The 27704-nt window shown below is 40.2% G+C and overlaps 1 protein-coding gene across 2 annotated transcripts in view; it reads right to left on the bottom strand.

The window, feature by feature from the left end:
- The window catches only part of BBX (BBX high mobility group box domain containing), a 238729-nt gene that overhangs the window by 186123 nt on the left and 24902 nt on the right, over positions 1-27704 (bottom strand). Inside the window, exon 1 of one of the 2 annotated variants that reach the window (XR_006576206.1) lies at positions 23765-23963. The exons of the other annotated variant lie outside the window; for it this stretch is intronic. The gene's annotated coding sequence lies outside the window, so the exon portion shown is untranslated. Of the gene's footprint in view, positions 1-23764; positions 23964-27704 lie in introns of those variants that run through there. 2 annotated transcript variants of the gene reach the window in all.

Here is a 27704-nt window from a genome sequence, read left to right as displayed (position 1 = left end):
ACAAAAATCCAAGTCAGGGGTCTAAAAGTCCCAGCCCACAGGCCATCTACGGCCCGAGAACTTCCCCACTGCAGCCCGCAGAGGAGAGACACATTACAGCCACGCTGCCCGCAATGTCTGCTGCAGGCGCTGCCCCCCGCAGCTCCCATCGGCTGTGGGAGAGGGACAGAGACCGCATCACTAGTCGCTGGGCAGAGTCAGCCATGGAGGCAGCATCATTAGTTGCCGGGCTGAGCCAGCCATGGAGGCAGCATCACTTTTTTCCACAATGAATATAAACAAGTCAAAATACCGAACACAACTATCTGATGCACACCTTGCTGCAGTCCTGACGGTTTCAAATGCTCAGACACTGGGGCCAAACATCAACAAACTGGCAGAACTGAAGTGTTGCCAGGTGTCTGGCAATCACTAAAAACTCTCTGGCAGGCGAAGAATTGTATAAAGTTGTATGACAGTTTTATTATTTCTAAGAAATTTGAAATAAAAAATACAATATAAACGTTTTCTTTTCTGAATACCATCTTCAGTGACATTATTGGCCCGCTGGGAGATTTGAGGAGTGGCACTGGCCCTAAGGTAAATTGAGTTTGAGACCCCCCTGATCCAAGTGCTTTCCTCCACTTTGTCTGCTGCTCCCCAGGTCAGCTAGAGCCTGCAGGAATTTGCAATCTCAGCCCTGGGTGGAAAGGACTTGCAGAGCAATCATCTGTGGTCAGCTGAGGGCTGGTCTATCCTGGGAATTTACATCAGCATAGCTACATCTCTCAGAGGTGTAAAAAATCCTCATCACTGAGCAATGTAGTTAAGCCAACACAGCCCCACCATGTAGACGGTGCTAGGTCATTGGAAGAATTCTTCCATCGACCTAGCTACTGCCTCTTGGGGACATGGATTACCTATGCTGACAGAAGAACCCCTCCGATCAGCATAGATAGTGTCCACACTGAAGTACTACAGCAATACAACTGTTGCATTTCAAACGTAGGTAAACCCTGATACACAAAGCATTGTCAACAGACACTACATTAAGACAAGTCCAGATCTAAGAAGTAGGGGGAAGGACTTCAACTCAAAGTATGTTTTGAGGATGAGGAAAACTAAATACTAGAGGTAATTCCCGTTCCTAAAACACGGAATACCCCAACCACATGCAAAGCAATCTTCAGGATATACGTCAAGGAACATCTACATTTCAGAAGAAACAATAAAATAGACTATTCTTAAAATTATGCCAAGATTAGCAAAGGAAGGGCAAGTTTGACTTCTAAAAAAAAAACAAACAAAAAAAACTTATTCTGGGAATCACTCGTTACAGAAACCTGGTATGTTAGTGCAATGTCACCTGCTCTTAAGATGACAGTGGTATATGTACAGATATTTTATGATGCAAGGTCAAGGCATGAAACTATCCCTCTTCTGATTCAAGATCAATTAAAACTTAGATGTTCTTGTTTCAAGATGGCGTGTTTCAATTTAAAGAAATCTAATCCAGCATATAAACGAGAATGGAAACTCCTACCGAGACATTTGCAAAAAGGCACTAGGAGGAGTTTCAAGTGTTAATGTAGAATCCACCATGTCCATCCATTGAAGCAACTTCTGCCTAACTGTCAAGGTCTCCCCAACTCCATTATAATCACGTTGTGGATTTTACTGAAGTCTTTAATGTGACGTGAGAGCACAGCTTTGCTTCAACAAACATTTTAAATGCTAAAACTCAACTTTTGCAAGGGGCATGACATGACTTGTGGTAGTGTGGGGACAGCAATGGGACCAAGCTGATTCTGGGGGAGGAGAACAATGCCTCCGCTCACAAACTTTGTTTGAGCAACATTCCTATGTCCTGGTAGCACTTTCAGATCAAAGTATCAGCACATTTTGATTCAAGTGATACCAAAATTTCATTGGACAAAATGTCAAATGGCAGCCTTAGAAAATCATACTACACCACTTTGCCATACTGAGTCCATTGGAGAGAGATCCACATACTTCCATTACCCTGAGTATGCAATTTAAGGACATTTAAAAAAAAAACACTCTTCTGAAGCTTAAACCCACAAATCCAGATCAGAAAAACTGCTGTTAGCAACCCCATCAATGAAACCAGCCAACCAAAACAACCCCATGCTTCAAGTGAACAGTTTCTTATGGTTCTCATGGTCCTTTTTGCATTGTCTTTCTGGGACAGTCAGTTCTTTCCTGCATTTTGTACAACGAGCACACTATCCGCATTTTCAAATTATTCGCAATACTTTCCTTCTTTTTAAAATTGTGCTTTGTGACTATCAGTTGGGTTGATGTTTCTATAATAAGGCCAATAAATGAAGAAATGTCAAAAAGATCCAGATTGGCTCTCTTATCATCACGTCAGTTTACCGTGAACAGAAAACAACAACTATTAAACAAGCAACAGAACCCTGCATGTTAGGGGTACAAAAGGGGAGAGAGAATTTCATTCAGCCTTTTTCACTATGCTGTCGGTACAGCAAATCAAAGCATTTCAACCAGTTGATACTGGAAGTTGAACAAAAAGTATACAGCAGTCACGCGTACTAGTGACTGCTGTACCAGATTTACTACTTCATGAAATGCTGTGTAGTTGTAGTCATGTTGGTACCAGGATATTAGAGACACAAGGTGGCTGAAGTAATAATTACCTCAGCCATCTTGTCTCCCTACTTCATGAAATGTGAGATGTTCAACAGTTGATAAGACGTGTAAATTCCAACGCTTCATTCAGTGGCAGCAGGATTTATATAGGGATTCTTACAGAGAAAAAATGAAACAAAACACGTGAATGACAGTTCCTTTTACATGGATGCAAGTGAAATGAAGCTGTACATTCCAGTCTGACTGCCTGATCAGCTAAAATGTGTCAGATTCCCAATTCACAGCATTCACCTCACTTTGAGCCATGCAGTATACTGCCCTCTATCCTCATTTGCAATTCCCACCAACAATAGTAGGAAAAGCTTTCACCGAGGGCAATAAAACACACAACAGCAGAAAGTTTAAATCCTACAACAATGGGAAGGTTTTAGACTTGGAACAATGAGATTTCAAAATAAATAAATAAATAAATAAAACTAAATTAAAAAAACTAAATAACGGTAGCATCTAGATGTACACATGTCTTAGCTGAATGACCCCATAACCTTAGTACTGGAATTGCACTAGACTAAGGTGCGGGAAGAGAAACTGGAACAAACTGCATCAACAATCACTCCTTTCCATCCTTCCTTCCTGCCTCCCCAGCCACATTCCGAAAGAAAACTGCTAGTTTATGTTACAATGCACAAGAAATCACTACAAAACTGAACCTAAGACTTTTCAAGTTTAAAAACAAATAGGACAGACCGGTCAATTTAACTTTTATAATAATAGTAGAAGCAGTAGGAAAGAAAGATGCAGATGACTTTTTATTGCCCTGGTTTAAGTTACTAAATGCCCTAGAAATTATTTTCCCTACAAGTGAACAGAAATGACGCAATAGCACATGTAAGAACTATTATTTGGATTGAAAATACTGGATCATCTTCATCTTTCATCCATTACACTTTCAAAATCCAAAAAGTCAACAGCTTGCCATACATGAATGAGTCCATAACAAAAACAAACAAACAAAAAAAAAGTCTCCATTCCAAAAGCTGCTTTTACACCATCTGGCCATGAACAGTAGAGTTCAATAGCCAAGCCCCAGTTCACTGCCTGGTAAACATAAACCTCCATAGGGACTAATGCTTGGACCAAAAAGCATCAATTCCTGATCTGTAAAGAGCTCATTCAATCCAGAATGTAACACTTTATTTTAGGCAGCCAGTTCAGAAGAGCCTCTTGTGCATATCAAAAGGCTTTACTATCAGAGAGGAGAAAGGAAGATCTTTTGATGAAGAAACAAGGTGGAACTGAAAGGGCTGGGAAGTGTGCTACTCTTAAAGCGTGTGCACTCCTAAGATGGAATCAATTACAGTAGCATGCCTATCATGTTAGACACAACAAACTTTGGGATTCTCAGGAAACCCAGAACACATTATAACTCTGAGCAACAACATAAAGCCTTCACAAGGAAGTAAAACAGCCAAGTCACATCTCTCTAAGGGAAGTGATTTGTTGGCTGCTTTTTTAAAGTCAGCCATCTGTATCACTTGTGTGTTTTCTTCATGGGTTTAATGAGAACAACTAAACAAAGTTAACCGACAATATCAATACATTATTACAGATCCAAACCAGAAATGAATGCCAAAAAGAATACATGGGACAACAAAGGGAACATGTCATATTTTAGATACTGAAGCAGTACTTGAATATTTAGCACACACATGATAATGGCTATAGCTATACAGACTGTAGCAGCAGCAGCACTGGTCCTCTGCACTAGGAAGAGTATCCCATCAGCTCAGCTGCCCAAAGGAGTCGCCTAAGTGAATGGATCTTATTCAGGGCAGGAACTGTAATCTAAAGAGAATTTGTGTAAAATGTCTACCTGGCCCTAGCCCCTCCAAGATCTGCAGAATTTCAGTAGGGAGGATTACTTTCCATTCTGGTGGGTCCTACTCATTTATTTTAATCATCAAGTCACAAGGATGATCTATCAAAAGTTAATAATGTTATTTAACAAATAGCCACGAGTCGTTTTTTGTTTTTTTAAACTTGCACAAATCCTAAAAGACACATCAGAGCTCAACAACAGTACAGACATCACTTGCAGCCTAATTAAGGACAGTAACGAACACCACAAAATTAGCTACCTAGGGTTTCTATAGCCCATGTGACTTCCCTGACCATACCAAAACTTGGAGCTTTATTCTGTGTGCTTTTGCAAACTCCTAGTGAGAAAAAGTGATTTCTGTAAGCATCTAATCTGTAAAATTATAGCCAAAATCCTAGTTATTACTCCCTCGTGCTTTTCCAAGTTAAGAAACAAGAAATGCACCCAGCGTGTTAAATTTCCACAGGTCTGTGTTTTCCAACAGAAAGGTACATGAGCCCTCTGGTGGCCTAAAATAATACTTGCAGTCATGCTAATTTGCATTGTGACTATATCGGAGCTCACAAATTGAAACGTTTAGACCTCCAAAAAACACCTAATTGCTACAGAAAGTGGTGTTGGCCATTCAGTAAGTGTCACTGGCTGTCCCAGCATGGTGGTAGGAGACAGTCAGCTACTGGGGATATAGTCTTTCGAATGAAACAAACGGAGGGCCTGACCTCTTACAATTAGATGTCCAGTGGCACTTTTCTTTCAAGTAGGGGGTATCAATACCAGTCCCCACCACATTTGAATGCTGTTACACTCTGCCTGCCTAATTCCTTCTTAAATAGTTTACTTTGTCCTAACCATACCTAAGCAGTGCAATTGTCACCTCCGAAGTAGCTTCATTTCAGAGAGGGACAAAATGATCTTCTGAACAGCTGGTTACACGTGTACAATGCTTGAAACTGCAGTGTGGTCTAGTGATTAGCACACAGAGATATAGAACAGCAACTTCAGGGTTCTAAACTCTGTTCTACCCCTGATTCGTTGTCATTTAACCTTTCGGAGTTTCCCCTTAAAAATGGAGACATTTGCCTGCTGCACAGAATGCAAGATTAGTTAACATGCCATCATGTTTAACAGGTGCTTGAAGTATGATTAATAAAGTAACACTTGAGTGATGATAAAATAATACTTTAAATCAGTGCAGTAAGTATGATTATAAAAATATTACTCTAGTAGAAATTTTCCAAATTTTGAGTGATGAAAAGTTGTGTGTGTGTGTGTGTGTGTGTATTACAGTAGTAATAAAGCTTTTTTTTTTTAATATATGTGTGTGTGTGTGTATATATACTTTATTACTACTGTAATACATTTACAATTGCTGTTAATCAAACTCAGTACCAGATACAAATACAGCATCTACTTCACATTTCAAAGGTACCGGGTTCAGAACCTGTGAATGATTCACATTTGTTATCTCTTCAATAGAGTTCTCGCTTCCACTCTTCCACACAGCCTATGATTCAGGAGACCCAGGTTAATTTCCCACCCTGTCACAGACTTCCTGTATAACCTTGGGCAAGTCACTTAGCCTCTCAGTTCCCCATCTGTAAATGATAATGGTACTTCCCTATCTCACAGCAGGGTTGTGCGGAAAAATACATGAAAGATTATGAGGTGCTCAGACACTACAGGAATGCGGGCCATACAAGTACTTTAGATAAACATATCAGAAACAGGTCAAGTACAACCACATTATTTTTAAAAACACAATGATTGAAGGGCTACAGCAGTTTAAATGGACAAATTAAGGCATACATATCAAAGACATCTATTCCCTCCTCTTACAGCCACATTTACAACTTAATTCTCCACTCATAATTTCCTCAGTCAGGAACATTTCAGGAGTTAACAAGAAGAAAATTTGTTAGGACAACTCCAAGACTTATCTCTCAGACTGTGCCTGAGCATCTCTCCTTAACGAATTGTTATTTTTAATTCTATTAAATAAGACATCAGAAGCCAACAAGCCTGGACTAAATTTTTTAAAATTTTTAATTAGTTAAAAATTCAGATCAGTTTTCTTTGCTTAACGTTCATCCTTTTTTTTCCCACCTGCCTTGTGACAAGTAATACAAGCACTTTGATAAATGGAATGCAAGTTTAACTAATTTCAGTTTTCCTCAAGTCCCTGTGTACCATTTGCTGTAGTGCTATACTGTAACTCCTTCAAGTCACGCTCATGGGTATTTCACTACCCAAATCCCATGCAGTAACAATTCAAATGTTGCAGCTGCTTTTCCTTCTCCAACAGTGGAAGACAATTGTACAGTGCTCTGGTGAGTCATTATTTTGACCTTTTCTACCCAGATTCTTGCACTTTTACAGAGGGTGAAATTGCTGAAATGGGTGCTGTGTTGCACATTAAAGGCAAGGATAGAGGCAGTGTATCACCAATATGGTTTGAAGCCTTATTACTTCACCCTGAAAGCTGAAGCCAGGACTGGAGGTTGTGGGGAGGGGGATTAAAGAAATATGGGTTCTTCAAATCTTCCACAAAACCTGGCTATGAGACCTTGGGGAAATCACATTTAACCTCCCTGCCTCAGATTCCCAATTTACCCCAATTACCTAACTCAAGGGGGCATTACAGGGCTCAATTCACTGATATCTATAAATCACCTTTATATTCTCAAATGGAAGGTGCTACAGAAGTGCGAATTATTACTGGTAGTTTAGCACTTCTGGACAATAATACATTTCAGATTGCTGACAAAAGCAAACAGGTGAAACAAACAAACAAGAACTACTTGCAATCCTTACAATCAGAGTGAAGAATAGATGTTTCCCACAAAATGGCCTGGTCTGGAATAAGCACCAGTTTAAATACATTTAAGACTGCTACTTAACTCAGCGTCTCTGTGTTCTTAACAGGCTGCCTCCATTTTGCTCACTCACATGTCCACTGCATTCAACCTGGTTAAAAGTTGATCAGATTTGTTATCCTGAGTGAGGACCCTATGTGCTACTCTGTAGCATGCCCTCAGGAGCCTGTAGAATAGAAAACAGTCCTGCAGTGCTGTTTTGTTTGTATTCATCAGCATTTCTCCAGCACATCTATATTATTTGCATTACTGTAGTGACTAGGGGCCCTGGCCACAGACCTGGACTCCATGTACCCATAATGTTCAGATAGGTGGAGCATGGATCTATTTTCTAAACAGAGATTGTATTTTTTTTAAATACAGACATTCTATTGTGATTTAAGCTGTATCTTGCAAGAGGCAAGTCTCCTTACCTGTGCCTCCATCACACACTCTTGATCTATTCTAGTTTGATGGTTATTTTGTCTAAGTAAATGTGTGTACGTACACATAAAGGGCCAGATCCTCAGCTGGTATAAATCAGACAACCGAGTTATTTCAATGGAGCTATGCTAACATATACCAGCTGAGGATCTAGCACAAAGGGCAAAATTATGCTCTCACATCATCGTGTCACACCATTAATTTAATATTCTGCCTTCCCTGTATAGATGCCTACCTCCATGAGAGCAGAATATCTAGTTGAGATCCACCATGTGGACCTGGAAAGTGAATTTTGCATGAAGCATGTATGTAATTAAAATACAAATCTACTGTCCTTTGTCCTGTAGAATATATATGATTTTGTGGGGGTCTTTAAAACCCTTAAGAAAAGGTAGTGGGATGGTTTGGTTTGCAAGGTCATCAGTAATATTGGCAAACACAGCTCTGTCTCTCTATTTCATCGCACCCAGAATGGGCAGTTGACCAGCTCTGTCAATATCTAGCATAGAGATCATGGCCCAGATGACAGCTATATGTCTGAAATATTACTTGCACAGGACAGAGGCAATGTTGGCAGGCTTGAGAAAAGAACTGGAGGAAACTGCAGAGGTAACATCACATTCACTGTTGGGGTGTTTATCCATCTTCTAGCCAAGTTCAGAATTTGGGGTTCTTGTTGGAACCTCAGCTACTTCTAGGTGTCCAAAGAGCAGCCATCAAGTACTGCCTCCCTCTACCTGTGCTTGGCAAGGAGGTTACAGCATTTCCTTTCAGATATCAGCCTCACCACATTACTCATGCTTTTATCATCATCGGGGAAGACTGAGGGAATCTACTCTGCTTGGGACTGACTAGACCCAAAAACCACTTGGGAACTTCAGTGGGAAGAGATTGCTGCTGCCCACTTTAGACGCAGTTCACTGTTGGGGCCTGTGCATTTTAGGAAACAGGATGTCTCCCCATGTCTCAAACCAGCAGTTGAGATCAGCTAGAGACACCCGAGTTGTCAGTCCACAGATGCACTGATCCTGGGGGGCAGGGCATGCTCATTGGGGAGCCCCCTCATCATTCAGAAGAGCCTACCTTTGTTGACCTGCAGGACATGCTGCAAGACTACTGAGGGACTTGGCAGAGATGAGGGATTTATTTTCTTTTATAAGTGCAAGCATTGGTTGGCAGATGTACAAGTGGAAATGTTACTAGAAAACACTAATAAGAAAAAGTATTTCACAGAGTAAATGAATGTATTTTAAACACTCTCTCTCCCCCAACCCTGACATCACTACCACAGATAGTCAATTTAGGTTCCTCTTGTCCTCCACTTCTATATCATGCAGCCATGTTAGGTTTCAGAAGTTACAATTTAGGGAGAGACCATCACAGATACAAAGGGCAGTTAAGCACCCACTGAAAATCAATGAGAGTTGGGCACTCAACTCTGAAAAATCTCTCCCTCAGAGTACTATTTCTGTATTTTTAAAAGACCGCAGGCCTAATTTTTAGTTTTCCCAGACACCTTATCACTGAAAAATTCTGCATTCACTTTATTGCCAGTTCCCAAACTTTCTCCAGAATAGAAAAGTTACTTTATAAGTTGCTATATTGCCTATTAAACATTTTAATGAGGGAGGAAGAAAATGATATTCATTGGTCCCAGAGGTGGGTAGCTGCTCTTTGAGGAAATTCTACTTCTGTATTGCATGTGGGTAGGCGATTGGATGTTGTTGTGGCAGTTCCTAACATTTATAACTCGATCCCAAACACTTAAGTTAGTTTGGATTAATGTAGGGTGTGCATTTAAAGCACATCAGATATTCCTGATTGTCCACACAGGGAGTTATTCTTATTCCAGAATAGGTACCTTGTTCCTGTTTATTTTAATCCATTTCAGAAAGAAACAGAAGGAATAAGAATGTCCACACAGGAGTTATTCAGGAATAACTATTGCTATTCCTGAATAACTCCATGTGTGGACAAGCACTGAAAGTAACTATCAATTAAAAACAAAACAACCCCCCCCCACAAGTTGTAACCATAAACCTTTCTTTATCTAAATTAACAACACTTTAGGTAACCGGAAGTGACAGTATTACAAAAATTCATTCTACTTGTCACTATTTATCCCCCTTGTCCGTTCCTTTAGAGAAGGGGGAAAAAAAATCTGTTTTCAGTTGGTTTACTCTGTGTATTTAACAAGGTCCGGCCTGCACACAGTTGTTCTGCCGGTATAAATATTTCTGTTAGGAGTGCAATTTTTTTAAACCAATGCAGGGCTTATTTTCACTGCACAGCTAAATCGTTTAAAAACTTGAATCCTGTCCACACACAAAAACCTTTAACTTGGAGGTGATTGTGCGTCTACCTCAAGTCTGCTGGCCTGTTACTCAAACTCTGTACCTGACACAGATACAGCCTCTGCTTCACATTTCAACCACTTTGCGCTGCTCAAGTGTTGTTTTGCAGCATGACTACTCTCTCCAGTGGTTCTCAACCTATTTACCATTGTAGGCCGCATCCAATACTACTTGTATGGCACTGAGGATATCACAAGGGCCACAGCTGTGTGCTGATAGAGCTGCAAGCGGTCCACGGGCCACAAGTTGAGAACCACTGAGCTAGGCTAACTCAAGAGAAGTTAACTCTGCATATACTAGTACAACCCTTAGGGTACGTCTTCACTACCCGCCGTATCGGCGGGTAGCAATCGATTTCTCGGGGATCGATATATCGCGTCTCATCTAGACACGATATATCAATCCCCGAACGCGCTCATGTCGACTCCGTAACTCCACCAACGCGAATGGCGGTAGCGGAGTCGACATGGGGAGCCGCGGACGTCGATCCCGTGCCGTGAGGACGGTAAGTAATTCGATATCAGATACTTCGACTTCAGCTGCGTTATTCACGTAGCTGAAGTTGCGTATCTTGTATCGATTTTCCCCCATAATGTAGACCTGCCCTTAGAGTGGACACACCTTTATACCAGTATAAAGGTATCTTATACTGTTATAGCTTATTCCCCTCTCATATAAGAATAGTTGCAGCAGTATAAAGCACCTTTATACTTGTATAACTGCATCCACACAAAGGGGTTGTGCTTCTTTAACTATACCAGAAGCGGTACAATTTGTGTATAAACAAGCCCCTAAAGTTTCTCTCTTTCAGGGTTTACTCTATATAGCTAGTTTCCCGATTGTATTATTTTCACACAGCAACAGGAGAGGCTTTAAAATATAAAAAAATAAAAAAAAAATTAAACATAACTGTAAAAATCACAGGACTTGGTGGGGGCCATCAGGGGTCAGTGTAGTATCTGAAATCACTTTCACTGTTTTTGTTTTTTTAAATTGACTGGATTGCATAGCAAGAATATCACTTCGAAACCAACCATTTTAAATGGAATTTTAAAAAATATCACAGAAGCTTTTCTTTTGACTTAAGATTTTATAAAACATTCCCTTCTCCCCCCAAAACCTCCACTACTCCACCCTCTCTTCGCATTTTGGAAGAAATTTAAGTTGACAGTATCCTTTTGGAGTGTGTTCAAGTGTTACTTAGGATTCTCCCATTGCCAAGCACCTGGGCATCTTATATATATAAAACAACATTGTTTAAGCTTGAAAGATAGTAACAAAAACTTCCGAACACCATCAGAGACACACACAAACAACTAAATCTCTAATTTTAAACTAAACCAAAAATCTTTTAAAGCACTGACCAAACAAATAAATCTTGCACTATACTCTGACACGATGTCACGTTCTGGCAGATGACTGGAAGCAGGCATGCACTCTCCACTAAAAAGGCCCTGCTATTAGTCAGAATTCAACCCCAGGAACAGACTATAAGTCCAAACCACTGGAGCATAACTCCCATAATGGATCAAAGACACACTCTTGTAACCAGGTCCTGAATCACTGAGCACTTTACAGATCACAGTTCCGATCTTCAACTGGTGCAAATAGTGCAACTTCACTAACTTAAGTAGAACAATGCCAATTTACACCAGCTAAGGCTCTGGTCCCATACATTTAACCAGTACCGTGAATCATGCTCCAAAGTAAGGAGACAGCTTCTTCGAAGCTCAGCGCATCGTGCTTAACTCATACATGGGGCCACTGCATTCTGTACTAGATGAAAATTCCATGTAATTTTCAAGTTTAGCCCCAAGTAAAGTATGTTACGCTGGAGGTTAGAAAGGGAAGGAGGTGAGGTGAAGCCTGCATCAGAGCGGAAAGAAAGTAGCCTACAGGGCAACCAACGATGAAAGAGGCACTACATGCCACAGGTGATACATGTAAATCCAGCAGCAGTAATTAATCTAACAAGACCACCAGACTGCATATCATATTATCAGAGGGTAGACATACACTCCCAGTGGAAAGTACACTTACAAATTTTATCCCTTTCCTCAGGTGCTTCCTCTTTCGTCCATCCATTTTATCTGGACTAGTCTAAACCAGTTCAGTCTCATCCACTTCTCTGTGTCAGGCCTCTGGGGTTGGGGGTGGAGGGAAAGGGAGGGGAAAATACCTTGCTGTACAAAGGTTCAATGAAAAGGAGAGTGTCTTCTATGTATATTGAGGGACACTGCAGACCAAGTGTCTGCCTCCCATAGCAATCATACATACACCCTGAACAGGAGGGACGGACAAGATGGAATCCTATAGAATCCCACATCTAGATGTTCTCGGGGAGGAAGCACTCACTCCTAAACTTTGGGATCTCTTCAAGGAGGAATGAACAAGCTCATGGATGGACCTTCCTTTACATTTAAAAAGGAGTTTTAAATTACATTAAATATCAAAATGAACAGTAGCCCCTGGGTTATTTACTTTGATAATGAATTGTATGCTGTCCTTGTATTTTCAGTGTGTGTCCTGACAATTTAAAAAGTCACCTTTAGGTTTCAGAATTAGCACATTGAGGTGCGTGGAGCTGTTGATGCCCCTTAGACCTATTCTTTTAGATTCTATTAAAGTATACACGCTGCTTTCATACCACAAGGACTAGAAACAGGGGTCAGTTTAATGAAAGTTTAGATTCTGAAGCACAATTCTACAGCAAGGGATTGATCCAGTGGCAATGAATTCACAGAAGGCAAAGAACCGTAACAACAGCCCTCTCTGTGTACTACCCAAAAGCCTGAAACCAGACTTACGGCTTAGGGCCATACATGAGATCAGGGTGTGACATGAAGAGCTTCAATAACACTTTCTTAATAACCTTGCCCAACAATCCTAGCTGGAGACTAAGTGATAACTAGTGGGTTGTTAGCTTCAACAGATGGCTCAGGCAGTGGTGCTATAAGGAGGGCTTTGGGATGTATGGCCACTGGGAGGCATTCATGGACAGAGGACTGTTCTCTCAGGATGGACTTCACCTGAGTAGGGAGGGAAATAGACTTCTAGGATGGTGGCTGGCACAACTGATTAAGAGAGCTTTAAACTAGGAATTGGGGGAGATGGTTGGGAGATATCCAGGTAATCTCCACTCCAGATTTTAACATTGAGAGGGAAGAAAACGAAGCAAGAAAGGATACTGTCATGGGTAGGAGAATGGATATACGGAGGAAGGGTACTGTAGATACAATGCTAATAGGTGATACTGGCGATAGAACATGTGGGCCTAATCGGGTAAAGAATGTGAATGAAGCCAAACAGCAAGAATTAAGATGTTTGTACACCAATGTGAGAAGCCTAGGTAACAAAATGGAGGAACTAGAGTTACCGGAGCAGGAAGTGAAACCGGATATTATAGGGATAACAGAAACATGGTGGAATAGTGGACATGACTGGAGTACAGGTATTGAAGGGTATGTGCTGTTTAGGAAAGACAGAAATAAAGGCAAAGTGGTGGAGTAGCATTGTATATCAATGATGAGCTAGACTGTAAAGAAATAAGAAGGGATGGAATGGATAAGACAGAGTCTGTCTAGGTAAAAATCACACTGGGGAAGAAAGCTACTAAAGCCTCCCCTGAGATAGTGCTTGGGGTGTGCTATAGACCGCCGGGATCTGATTTAGATATGGATAGAGACCTTTTTAATGTTTTTAATGAAGTAAATACTAATGGGAATTGTGTGATCATGGGAGACTTTAACTTCTCAGATATAGACTGGAGGACAAGTGCTAGTAATAATAATAATAGGGCTCAGATTTTCCTAGATGCGATAGCTGATAGATTCCTTCACCAGGTAGTTGCTGAACCAACAAGAGGGGATGCCATTTTAGATTTGGTTTTGGTGAGTAGTGAGGACCTCATAGAAGAAATGGTTGTAGGGGACAACCTTGGTTCGGGGGGGATCATGACCTAATTCAGTTTAAACTAAATGGAAGAATAAACAAAAATAGATCTGTGACTAGGGATTTTTATTTCAAAAGGGCTAACTTTAAAGAATTAAGGAAATTAGTTAGGGAAGTGGATTGGACGGAAGAACTTGGGGATCTAAAGGTGGAGGAAGCCTGGAATTACTTCAAGTCAAAGTTGCAGAAACTATCAGAAGCCTGCATCCCAAGAAAGGGGAAAAAATTCATAGGCAGGAATCGTAGACCAAACTGGATGAGCAAGCATCTCAGAGAGGTGATTAAGAAAAAGCATAAAGCCTACAAGGAGTAGAAGATGGGAGGGATTAGCAAGGAAAGCTACCTTACTGAGGTCAGAACATGTAGGGATAAAGTTAGAAAGGCCAAAAGCCATGTAGAGTTGGACCTTGCAAAGGGAATTAAAATAATAAAAGGTTCTATAGCCATATAAATAAGAAGAAAACAAAGAAAGAAGAAGTGGGACCGCTAAACACTGAGGATGGAGTGGAGGTTAAGGATAAGCTAGGCATGGCCCAATAGCTAACCAAATACTTTGCCTCAGTCTTTAATGAGGCTAATGAGGATTTCAGGGATAATGGTAGGATGACAAATAGGAATGAGGATATGGAAGTAGAAATTACCACATCCAAGCTAGAAGCCAAACTCAAACAGCTTAATGGGATGAAATCAGAGGGCCCAGATAATCTTCATCCAAGAATATTAAAGGAACTGGCACATGAAATTGCAAGCCCATTAGCAATGCTAATTTACATTAAGCATACAAAGGACAATTGATAAAGAAACTTCTCTGCACAGGCATTCCAATAAACATCAATCCTGACTAATAATGCTCCTGCAATTCCAATCAAAATTCCTATTTTTCCCTGTGTCTCGTGTTCACCATTTGAAAGTATCATTACTTTTTTTCCCCAACTGAGTATATCTCCAGAAGTATTCAGAACATTAACTGCCAAGAAGGGATTCTTACTTTTAAGGAAAACAAACTTTCCCTGAAGACTTAAACACTGTCCAAGGATTTAATTTTGCTCCATTTATAGCACATAAGAACCATTGCTCAAATAAAGCTAAATTAATGAGTATGTTGCTGCTATCTCTCTCCCTACTCCGTTTAGGTAACACAAAGAGGACTTCATGATAGATAAACAGAAACCTCCTAAAAACACCCAAGACAACAAAAAAAAAACCCAGGTGTATTCAAATATACCCTCTTGTTTCTAATAGTTTTTACCCTTTCTTCTTTCTTGTTGCATCACTTACTAGTCAATTACTTTTCAGCATAAAGATGTCTCCCTGCCATATTGTCTTCTGAATTTATATTGTTTTATATTTCATACTAGAACTGCTGTCATTATCTCAGATTCTTTGTGAGTTTCAATGTACTAACTTCATTACCTAACTTATGATCATACTTTGTGATCTATGATTGACGTAAAGGACTTCTTTCATCTCTTGGTCTATAACTCCCTTGGGAGGATGGGAGATCTCCCTAATGCAGAAAAGGGATATAGCTAGCCAGGGGTGATACTGATGTCATGGACTTCTCATGGCTATTGACTCTTTAAACGGGACCTGCAGTAGAAGAGTTTGTTATGGATTCCCCTCCCTTCACTACATAAGCAAGGTGAAATCCTGTTCCACTGAAATCAATGGAAATTTTACCATTTACTTCAGTGGGGCCTTTTTGAGGGAAAGGGGCAATGGAGTGCAAGGTAGGGCCAGTGTCCTATTTACCATAGTATGAATGCATGGCCTTTACTTACTTCTCTGAACTACTACTTCTCTTTTTGAAGCAGGTAAGCTAGCTACTCTTAAGATTCTATTAGAGTAGTTAACCACTCCATACAGTTCTGGGGTGGAGGGGGGGAGGGGAGTTCTTCCCCTAAATCTCTGAACTGGAGAAGACAGCATTAGAAGTAAAGCTACCCTTGGATTAGTTTAAGTTAAAAAAGCTTCAAACTTTAGTTAATATATTTTTATTTGGGTGTCTCCAGGCAATAAGAGCATGGCTGCCCGAACTGAGGCACCTAAGAAAGTGAAATAATAAACTGAAATATCACCAACCAGTTACCGTTTACTTATGAAAGCCTGTTATAAAAATTCAGCCTGCTCAGCTCCAGCTAGTATTCACCAGACTAAAGAAGATGTCTTGTGCTTCTGTGCGTGTGTGGGAGCGAGGGCTGCTAGAGAAGTGGTATTTTCACTTATTACTGTGTTGTCTTGGTACAATCCTTTGGGTCACTACCTTGAATTCAGAGAACTACATTCTGTCTTTCTATAAAATGCTGTCCGCAAACTCAGGCTCCAATCCTGCCAATGCTGACACATGTGCTTAGCTCGTGTGAGAAGTCCCAATGAAAATCAAAGTTAAGTACACGTCAACGTTTGCGGGGTCGGGGCCTTATTTTCTACATCTCTATGACCTGATACCTCTGTATTGTTTTAGCTTCACAGCTACCATAGTTTTGTTTGAATCTGTCTTTATAACACCAAAAACCTTACTTCCGCTGCCCACAAGCATGATTGTCCTTCCTTTTTGTATTACAGTAGTGTCCTGTCATTTTCATTCTTTACCGCCTCCTTCTGAATATTATTAAAAAACCCAGAGATGTTCTAACTATAATTATTTTTATCCAGGATCTACCATATGTGGGCCCAATGTTTTAAGGCCAGGATTTTCAAGAGAGACTATGAGATTTGGGCATCTAACTTTAAAATCAAGCCTAAGTTCTTGGGTATCCAACCAACTCAAGTCTTTTCCTCAGATATATCATGCTACTATGATTATCTCCACAATTATTATTAAATCACAAAATAACCTCTTTCTGATATTATTAGAGCCACCTGAGAAGCTACACATCTAAGTACTTGTCTACCGCAACTTGCTTAATGTAAAAATTACCTTTGCCACCTGTCCCCTGTGGCTATAAAGTATTGTTGAAACAATTTTATTTGTCTGCCTTTAATCAAAGGAAAGCTACTTCACACACCATAAATGTTTATATACTGTAATGCTTCAAAGGCATGAACTATCACTACCTGAGTGCCCTCTACTACAGTAGTATTAAATGGTGTATTACAATGATTGCTTATTTCCTAATACTAAGCTTAATGAGGGTTAAGAACTAAGCTCTACTTACGCAACTACCTGGACCTACAGTGTCTAAAACCAACACTCACCTCTCAGCCTTTCAGTCACATACCTGTCACAGAAATTATTTCAGTGCAGCAGTCTATAGATCTGATTGTAATATTGGCACGATGTGATGATAAAACAAATGATGATGATATTGCTTTCCTAGCCTGTCATGTTATCTTGTCAGAAAAAAGCCCATAACCAGCCAAGAAACTGACTCCAGACTTATAAAAATAATTCTTTCAGGCGAAGAGTATTAACGTCTAGAGGAGAATAGCTTTTATGAAAAGCAGGAAGCTGATCTCAGCAGCACCGAGAGCAGGGCCGGGGCGGAGCAGAAGAGAACTGAGCTGAAGAAAAGTGGAGCAGAGACACGACTCGTTGCTTATAGCTTTTTGTTGGCAATATAGTTGAATACCACTGCATTACTGAAATACCAGTATTATTGCTAACACAAACACCAATAAACCCCCTCCCTACCGCCACCAGTCTCTCGCATGTGTTAGTGAATTCACAGTGTTCATGAAAGAATGGGCTTGAGAGTATTACATAGAGCCAGACGTAATACAGGTAACAAATATGCAAACTTCCTTCCACAGTTCTGCCAAGACACTTTAGTCTTGAGCTGCAGCACCTCCTGCAGATCCAACACAACGCTGCCCATGCACCTCAAATTCTGCCCCTGAAATGGTTCCTGCTGTTTCTCCCCTGGATAAAGACAGCCTATGCAAACTATAATTATGCAGCATTAAAATTTTCTTTCATTTGTAAATTGAAGTAAATCTGAAACCAGGTCTTAGAAAATGGGTTAACTTACTTGCTTTCATAAATACATCAATTCATTTTATGTACCAAAAATGAGATTAGGGTACATTCAATAATAGGAATTATGGCCACTCATTGTACATAAGTAATTTAAGTAAAGTTTTAGATGAAAGGAGAGAGAGATTATTTACAGAATAATTTTGACCCAAAGAACTAAGAGCCTTCTAGGTACAAATTCCAAAAGGATATTTAGCTGGTTTTTAATTATAAGAAAACACTGTCTTTGCTTTATGAATTGTATTGCCTCAGAGCGATGAGAATACTGATATCAGTGATGTTGCTTAATGCACTATTGGAAAGCATTCAGTCACTACAGCGATGAGGGCAGTATAAAGATCTACTAAAACAGAATTCTACAGCAGAATCTAAATAGATTTTGGTTTGGAAGAATAATGCCATTTATAACAAATCTTGCAAATATCAAAGTCATTTAACAGAATGTGTCACAGAATGTGTAGGAACTGCTAGATTGCATCAGACCAATGGTTCATCTAGTCTTGTATCCTATCTCTGACAGTGGCTAGTACCAGATATTTCAAAGGAAGGAGTAGAACTCTTGTACAGGAAAACAGCATGCCTACGAAAGAAGTTTATTCCTAGGTAGTCAGGGGTTGGTTTATATGCTAAATCATGACAATAGACAACTCCTATATTTTCAAAAACTGAGCTAGTATAACTGTGGAGGATATTTTTATTTAATATACCTACTTAATTCCAAGTGCTTTACCTCATGATCTAGGTGGTAGTGAGTTCCAGAGGTTAATTTTGTTTTGTGGGGGAAACCGTTTGCCAGTTAAATGTGTCACCTTTTTAATTTCATTTGGTGTCCTTTATCCTTGTATTACGGCAAACAGGGGTGCCCAGCTAACCTTCTGTATACTAATCATTTTATATACTTCCCCTTCTTATGGAAGTCTTTCTATGCCTCTAATCACATTGGTGCTATGTTACCCTCAGGACAGGGAACCCGAATTGCACGGAGCATTCACCATGGGAATCTACTTATAAAATAGCATTTAATATTTTCACTATTATTCTGCAACCTAACCTCTTGGTTTTTTTTTCGTTTTTGTTTTGTATTTTGGCTATTGCACCACACTTATTAGCTGTTTTCATCATGCTACCCAGAAACGGTTTTTTTCTTAAGTATTTACAGTTAATCTGTAACCTTTAATATGAACAAGTCATTTTAATTGTGCAACACATAACACTTTGCATAGAATTTCACCCGTCATGCTGCAGTTGCTTAGCTTTGTTTGTGTTGCAAGTGCAAGCACAAAAAACAGAGACAAAATGAAGGGATTAACATAGGTAAATTAGAAGCACCTAAAACATTCCTCTGTTGCAGCAAAATATTACTAAACAGGGAAAATGCATATGGCACCATCTTGACTCCAGCAGTATGTATTACTATGAGAATGAGCTAATGTATCACCCAGTCACCCCCATTATAAAGCGGAAAGATTTGGAACTTGTGCCATACTGGTTGAGTGGTAGGACAAAAGGTCACAATTTACACACCTAATTATTTTCTGGAGCTGCAATCGGTGTGCTTATTTGTATACAAGTGCCCAAACTTCTCCTCAAATCACAGACAATGTCATAGCACTGCTGTGTCAGAGCCCTGGGAACACACCAGACATAGCTGAGATCTTGGGCCTGATTCTGATCTCAGGCTGATTTCACACCAGAATAATTCAACTGACTTCAATGTGGTTAGGCCTGGATCCACAAAGGCACTTGGCAATTACAGTGCTGAGCACTGCCAAGAGAGGCCCAAAGCGTTTTGCCAGCCAGGGCGGAAAATGTCCCCCCATACCTACCCCTCTGAAAGAAAGACAGACAGACAGACAGACAGAAAAGCCAGCCAACTGTCACCACATTACAGTGCCCCCAGAAGCTGGTGCCCACTGCAACTGCTCCACTTGCCCCCCACTAGAACCAGCCCTGACTGTTGGAACACCAGGCCTACCAGATTGGGCCCTACAGGCAAGGCAGGTGGGAGAACACCTATCCCCACCTGGCTTGATGATCCTGCTGGGGCTTGGACAAGAGAAAAAAAGTGTCCAGATGCCTAGAGTGAGGTATTTTGCACATGCTCAGAGGCAGAAACTGAGGCTCCAAGGGAACTTTTATAGTAAAAAATTTAGGTGCCAAGTGAGGTTAGGTACCCACAGGGTTAGGCAGGAGCCAAGCAGGGGTTTTGTGGATCAGAGTGGTGCCTAAATCTGCAATGTGTGCGCAAGCCCCTGGGCGGATCTAGGCCTTACTCCTCATTTATACCTGTGTAAATGAGATCAAACCAAGCCCATCTTTGCAGTGCACTTAAAAAAAAAATTGCAAACGGTATCTCACATTTTTAGCCTTAATACTTTTTCAAGTGTACTTATCAATCAGTTCATACAGATATTAGTTTGGTCAAAGTAAATGAGCCTCTTTCCTGCTTTCTTCATCAATTCAAATACATATTGCTTGCATGCACTTAAGGCAGGGGTCGGCAACCTTTGGCACACAGCTTGCCAGGGTAAGCACCCTGGCAGGCCAGGCCAGTTTGTTTACCTGCCGCATCGGCAGGTTCGGCCGATCGCGGCTCCCACTGGCCGTGGTTCGCCATCCCAGGCCAATGGGGGTGGCGGGAAGTGCCGAGGGATGTGCTGGCCGCGTCTTCCTGACACCCCTATTGGCCTGGGACGGCGAACCGCGGCCAGTGGGAGCTGCGGTCTGCCGAATCTGCCGATGCGGCAGGTAAACAAACTGGCCCGGCCCGCCAGGGTGCTTACCCTGGCGAACCACGTGCCAGAAGTTGCCGACCCCTGACTTAAGGGTATTTAAATGCAAAGGAGTATCCTCATGCATACTTAAGATGAGTGGCCAAGCTAGATAGTTCAAACAACACACACTAAAAAACCCCCCACTAAAATACTAAACACTAAAACTCAAATATATCATCATGTTTATTAATAAAAGTAGAACTAAAAAATAGTTTAAGGGCCTGATTCAACAAAGCACTTAAGCACATGCATCACTTGAAATGTGTGTTTAAGTCCACCCTGATTCAAAGAACTCAAGCATGTGCTTAAATGCTTTACTGAACTGGGTCTTAAACCAGTAATTCTCCAACTGAGTTATTCTGCAAACCATTTCATAATAGAATGCACCTACAGACACCCCACTGCTCTCAATCATCCAGTGCTTAGTACTCAACATGATTCATTCTTCAGACCATTGGTGGTCTAGGCAAAAAGTTGGAGAGCCACTGCCGTAAGCATTGCTTTGTTTTCAGTCTAAAATGCATCATTTCTTCAAGATTAACTTAGTATTTATGAACCTTCTTTGAGGAGCATCTGCCCCTTGAGCTCATGTAGTTCAAATTATTATTGTCTGTATCTTTGCTTCTCTTGATATTTCTTGACTGAGAGCACCAAAATAAAGTATATTTTTACTCAAAGGTCACCATCTCTGGATTTTTAGCAGAAGAGTAACAAAGAAAACAGTTTGAAAAAGTTGTCCCTGGAGTTTTAGATTATGATGATCTTGCAGGAAAAATTAAATGAAGAGTTAGTGAATGGCCACCATCAAATGGGATCAGTTAATTGGTTATGGAATCATTTATTGTATAAAAGAAAAAAAACACAGAATGTGCTGACATATATGTTGGCAAATCAATACCTGCCAGTTTGCTTGTTGCTTTTCTTCAAGCTATGTTTTGAATTACTGCCTGAATTTCTAATCCATACCTTTTCAATCTAATGGATATCATGTCACATCATCAATAGTACCCTGACATTTTACTACTACTTAACTAGAACTGTCAAAACTTATTTGATACAGTTTCTAACTCCCACCCCAGATTAAGGACAGGTGGTGATTTAATTCACCAAACCGTTTAAGATTATTAGTTCCAAAATTGGAAGACTGGGGAACTAGTAGGCTCAGTGAGTTTGTGAGAGGACTGTCAATCTGGTACTTTTCCTGAGCACTAAAATTACTGAGAAAGAGACCAAGATTGTAGAAGATTTTTTGGGAAAAGTATGAAGGGCAGAAATAACAGTTACAAACAAAATAAGGGTGAAGGCATCTTTCACTGGATTCCTACAAACACCCAGAAAATTTCACAATGTCTGTACAAACTCATTGTCAGTTAAGAGATCCAACCAATTCCCCACTGCCATATAATCACTCACCATCACTGCACCAGATTTGCAATTCCAATCTACCCATCTTTAACCTTGCGTCCTAAAATTTGCAAAACATATATATGCAAAGGTCAATAAATTCTGATTTCTACTAATTCCACTTCCTATTCAAGGGATCCGTTTCCAATACCATAAACAAACACTACAACATTACTCACTAGTTTAAAAAAATCCTGCTAGTTGCTACTCAATGTAATACAACATCCAAATCCATCATACTTACAAAAAACAACATATAATCAACACTCAGTGTTTCATAACATTACACAGATCATCCCAGTTGTGCATAAAAATATTCTTTAATTCCCATAAACATATCACACCCTGAGAACCTATAGAACAGACATAAATTAATGAACCTGGTACTATCTACCTTTTGAAAGTATTATTCCACTTTTGATTGATAGATAGATAGATAGATAAGATAAAGTGTGCCTCCAACAACATGTTGCCATTACAAAGAAACCCCTAATGGGGCAAAGTGATGGTCAACTATGAGATCAGGTGGGGATGATTAAAAAGAGAAAAATGTAAATAAATAAAATGTAAAAATATCAAAACCAAAAGCCTACCACAAACAGAGTTCCTGCCTCCCCCCAAAATACTGTGCTAGGATCTCCATTATTGCTCTTCACTCTGTGTGGAAGGCACTCAGATACTATGGTGACTGGCAGCAGTACAAACCCCTACAAGAGACAAATATTGTGTGGGTAACTTTATTTTGAGACTTCTTAACATTTGGGTTTTCAGGTGCAGAATTTTTTTATAATTCTGTAATGGTATGGAATGTTAGCTGGACTCAATTAAAACATCTTCAACCTTAACTCTTCTATAAATTAAGGTGTTTTTTGTTTTGCTTGGGAATAATGGGAGTGTATCTAAGATTTAAAAGCAAAACAGATTTTTAGAAAACTGCATTAATATACGCCTCTGTTCATTTTATAGCTCTAACATAAGAAACAATATGTACAAGGCATATCCTTGTGCTGCTTTACAATGTGATATTCACTTTTCTTTCAAAGCTCAAAGCACTTGCTGCACTGTTAAAGTTGCAGTATTCAATAAATATTTGTTTTAAAAAGAGGCAAACCCGCTAAGAGCAGTTGCAAAGAAATCCATCTCACCCCACTAATTTGTATTAGCTTTATGCTTGCTATCGTCTCTCCTAAATGGGGAGCTAACTGATAAAACATCAAGCTCAATTAGAACCAGACACTGCATGCAACTATTTGTTTGAATAATTTCCTGTTGGAGTATGAGTAATTGTTTTATTGAATCGTATAATGATTGAGCCAAATACTGCAGTTTTTACTCAACTGAAACTCCTCTAGCTTCAAATGCCATTGACTAAATCCTTTGCACCACACTGGATTCCTGGGAAATTAAACTTACAACATTAAAAAAGAAAAGTCTTATTAAGAACACCTTAATACTACAATTTAAAAAAAAAAGCACTGGTCAGTTTGTATATTGTAAAGCCTGAAAATGATACTTACCTGTATGCTTATTATTAGGCAAAAACCAAGAGCAATGCACAAGTGCAGAAGCCAGAGAGAATTCAGTACCAGTTGTTCTAATGCTACAGCTGTTACTTGGACAAAACTCCCTTTGAAGTCAGGGCTGCAACATTACTTGTTCATTAGTATTATGCCTGTCAGAGGCCTGAAGGTTTGCTTGTCTCTTGGTTATAGTTCAAGACTGTAGAGGCCTGTCCTGTTCCCACTGAAGTCCCAGGCCCCAGTTCTGAGAAGTTCCTTTCCTGCAGTAAGTGCAGGAGTGGGAGGGCGGAGAAGGGGCAGGTGGGGCACAGGTGGCTCTAAGCAATCTTTGTATTCCTCACAGTGTGAGGAAGCCAAAGTCCTGCTCAGCCCCCAGTTTAAGTAAGAACTGCCTCTTTGGGATAGGCAGGGAAGGAGAACACAGGGAGGTGTCTGGACGCTGCAGGAGGCCTTAATGCCCATTCTGGTGAATTTTAGCTTGTATTTTTCACCAGAAACTTTCTTTCTAGAAGAGTGTAAAAAAGGCAGAGGAAATAACTAAAGCTTCACTAGAATGCTCAAAGGGAAGGGGGAGAGGGAAGAGAGTGTGTACATGCACGAAGGATCCCAGAATCCACAGATTAGGTCAGAAACTGTCCCTTAACTATTACAACCTTTTCCCCTCCCCACTCCATTATGCTCCCCTTCTCTCTCCTGAAGGATCATCCTATTTCTGCCCAACCTAGGATATTCCTAGCTTGACCTCACTGGCACAGTGTAAAGTACTGATTGCCCAACCCAAGTATCTACACTGTGCTTCTCAGCTTCAGTGGAAGCAGCTGCCTTTTGCTTTCACAGTCTCACTGAGAACAGTGGAGCGACTTGGTGCTAAAGGTTATGAGAGCCAGCAGGGGGAGCAAGGAGCTGATCACATGCTGCCTCAGCCGACAGACAAGCAGAGCTACAACCCCCACAACCCACAGTCCCCAGAACCACGGCCAGGACTGGGGAAAAAACACTCTAGAACTAATTCCTGAAGCGAGGAACAGTCCCAGCCAAACCTGTTGGCAGCTATGACTGAAGTCAATACAAGTTGTACAGAATTCTATGGAAGCAGTGAGGACTAAGGCCTATGTGACCACAGAACCACCATATTCAGGAGTATTCAGTATGCAAACTGATCCATATTATGGTTCCTTCCCCCCCCCCCCCCCCCCCCCGCATCATGGTACAGATCTCTTGTGCACAAGTCATCCAGTCAATAGTCCACCTCTTCTGGATTAAGCTGTGTATATTTACAATGAATGATTTTACCTTTATAAAATCATTGATCAGCTTTAGCTAATTGCAATCTCACTTTAAAATTAGGTCATTTCACCTTCAGAGATAAAAATTTTGTTTACTGAAATTTTGCTCACCTGAAAAAACAGTTGCCTTACTTGTTCTCACTATGAAGTCCGTTTGTATCCGAAAACATAATACAGTAAGCTGACGTGTGAATCACTGGCTTTTCTAAATCCCCTTCTATCGAAGACTTTTTATACAATGCTTGTAGGCATGGTGTTTAAAACTGACTGATTCACCTTTCCTGATCAATCAAAAATTAAGCTAGGTTTTTTCGGTGTGTGTGTGTGTGTGTGTGTGTGTGTGTGTAAATGTATGTTTCTCTTCTGCAATATTTAATATAGCATAAAAGCACAAGGCAAATTACCAATATTCAGAAGTAGCATTTGCTAAAAACAGTGGATCTCTTATATCCTTAAGAAAATCTCTCTTGTGGTAATTGAATCTAATGACTTAAGAGTAAACACATTATACAAACTACTAAGTGATATAAATGCAGCATACTTCTTTGCAAGGAAAATCAACTGAGAGAGGAATATCGGTCCATAGCAAATGCATACAACTGCAAGGTATTTAAGTGAGAACCTGTAGAAGGAGGAGGGGGCCTTGGCTGTTATTCAAATGTGGGTACACAGGATCCAGCTACTGCTTAAAGATTAGCTCACATACATGCACACACACTAAATAAATAAACACTCAATTTCTGCAGAATGTAAATTTGTATAGTCCCAAATTGTCTCTTCTTCCTATACAGAGATGCAGCACAGTGTAGTGGCTAAGGCACTAGAGTGGTTTTGAAGTGACAGGGGTTCAATTCCAACTCTTTCTCAGACTCTATATGACCTGGTGACTCACTTCTCATGTGTGTCTAAGGCCTGATATTAAAAATGAGATTGACCTAGCTAAGGGCTTGTCTACACTTAAAATGCTACAGCTGTGCTGCTGTAGCACTTTAGTGTAGACACTACCTATGCTGACAGGAGGGACTCTCGTGTCAGTACAGTACAGGTAATCCACCTCCCCAAGAAGCGGAAGCTAGGATGACAGAAGAATTCTTCCATCCATCTAGTGCAGTCTTCACAGGGACTTAGGTCGGCTTAACAACACTGCTCAGCAGGGTGGATTTTTCATAACCCTGACCAATCTAATAAAACCGACCTAATTGTCTAGTGTAGACCAGGCCTAAGTCACTCAGGGCTGTGAAAAAACTTTTATAACCTAACTCTCAGCATAATGGGTTGATGCCACTAAATTAATGGACGAATTCCTGAATAGTAGCTAATCACTCGGACCAAAAGTAGCAACAGTATTATTAAAGAAGCACAGGGGTTTAAATTCAGACAGAAAGGCTCTCCATGCACACCTGCTGGGGCTGCAGAAGTGTGAGAGGTAGAGAAATTACTGATTGTCAGTCTCCTACTTCTCCCTGGACCCCCCAGGTATTCCACAGAGATTTATACCCCATCACATTTTGGATGGGATATGTGATAAAGCAGGGGGCTAGTTGCTGCTAATTGCCCGCAGTGAAAAGCATTGTTGGAATCAGAATTTTACCCGTCTCTTCTATATACAACCGTGTATTGTAACTAACAACACAGGGAGATTTGAGTCCCGTGCTGTTTTTTTGTTGGGTTTTGTTGTTTGTTTGTTTTCCCCAAAGCAATCCTACTATTATAAATTTAATCTTTTGACTCTAGTATGGATGTGGGTTATGAACTTCAGCTACTTAATTTGTAGACCACTGCACTACTTCAACCACAAAGACATAATAATCCCCTGTCTATGGGCACTTACTTAAACCTTCAACACACTAAAATGCTGTATTGATTTTAAAAAAATAATATCCTAATATTTTCTCTAGAAGAGATTACTTAGAAAAAAAAAGATCTTGCTGTACATGGACTTCTATGGGATTATAACTGGGTAAGGACCTTGGGGTCAGTCTACATATTCAATGCATTAGTCACATGTAACATTTATAACTTGCTGGACAATTGATGTCACTTAAACATGCCCAATTTTCTCCAAAACCATTGAAAGACAGGCTTTGTCTGTTTGAGCAACGGATTACACCACCTCCTAAATACTAAGTTGATTGACGCTCTATAAATACCTTAGATTGATATCGGTACCTTTACCTCAATGGTGACTTATTTATTTCACTATTTCTATCAGTGTTTTTACTCTCTCAAAGAAAACCATACATAAAAATTAAGTTGATGATTCTTCTACTTGAGCACAACTACACCGAACAACTGCATAAAAAAAGCCCAATTGCAAACCTCACGGAGTTCACTTTTAATCTGAAGACAATTTAATGTCAAAATAAATTCTGAGTGAAAAAAGTATTATTTCCAATTCCTGTGTACTAAAAGGAAATACATAAACGGAATCATCTTTGACATCTTGGTCAGCTTGGAGAAAATGATTTCAAACCCTAAGACATACTATGTCAAGTTTTATTGATGATTAAATTCAAGCTATGTTGTACCTGAAATGGATGACTTGGGACAGTGAGGGTTGGTAGGAATACAGAACCTTTAACCTTTAGTTAAGGACCTGTGTGCTGTACAGCCCATTAGACCTAAATCCTGAAACAAGCAAGAGGCATGAG

This window comes from Mauremys mutica, chromosome 1, assembly GCF_020497125.1.
Source record: "Mauremys mutica isolate MM-2020 ecotype Southern chromosome 1, ASM2049712v1, whole genome shotgun sequence".
NCBI classification, from domain to species: Eukaryota; Metazoa; Chordata; order Testudines; family Geoemydidae; genus Mauremys; species Mauremys mutica.
This window is presented reverse-complemented; position numbering and strand designations above follow the sequence as displayed.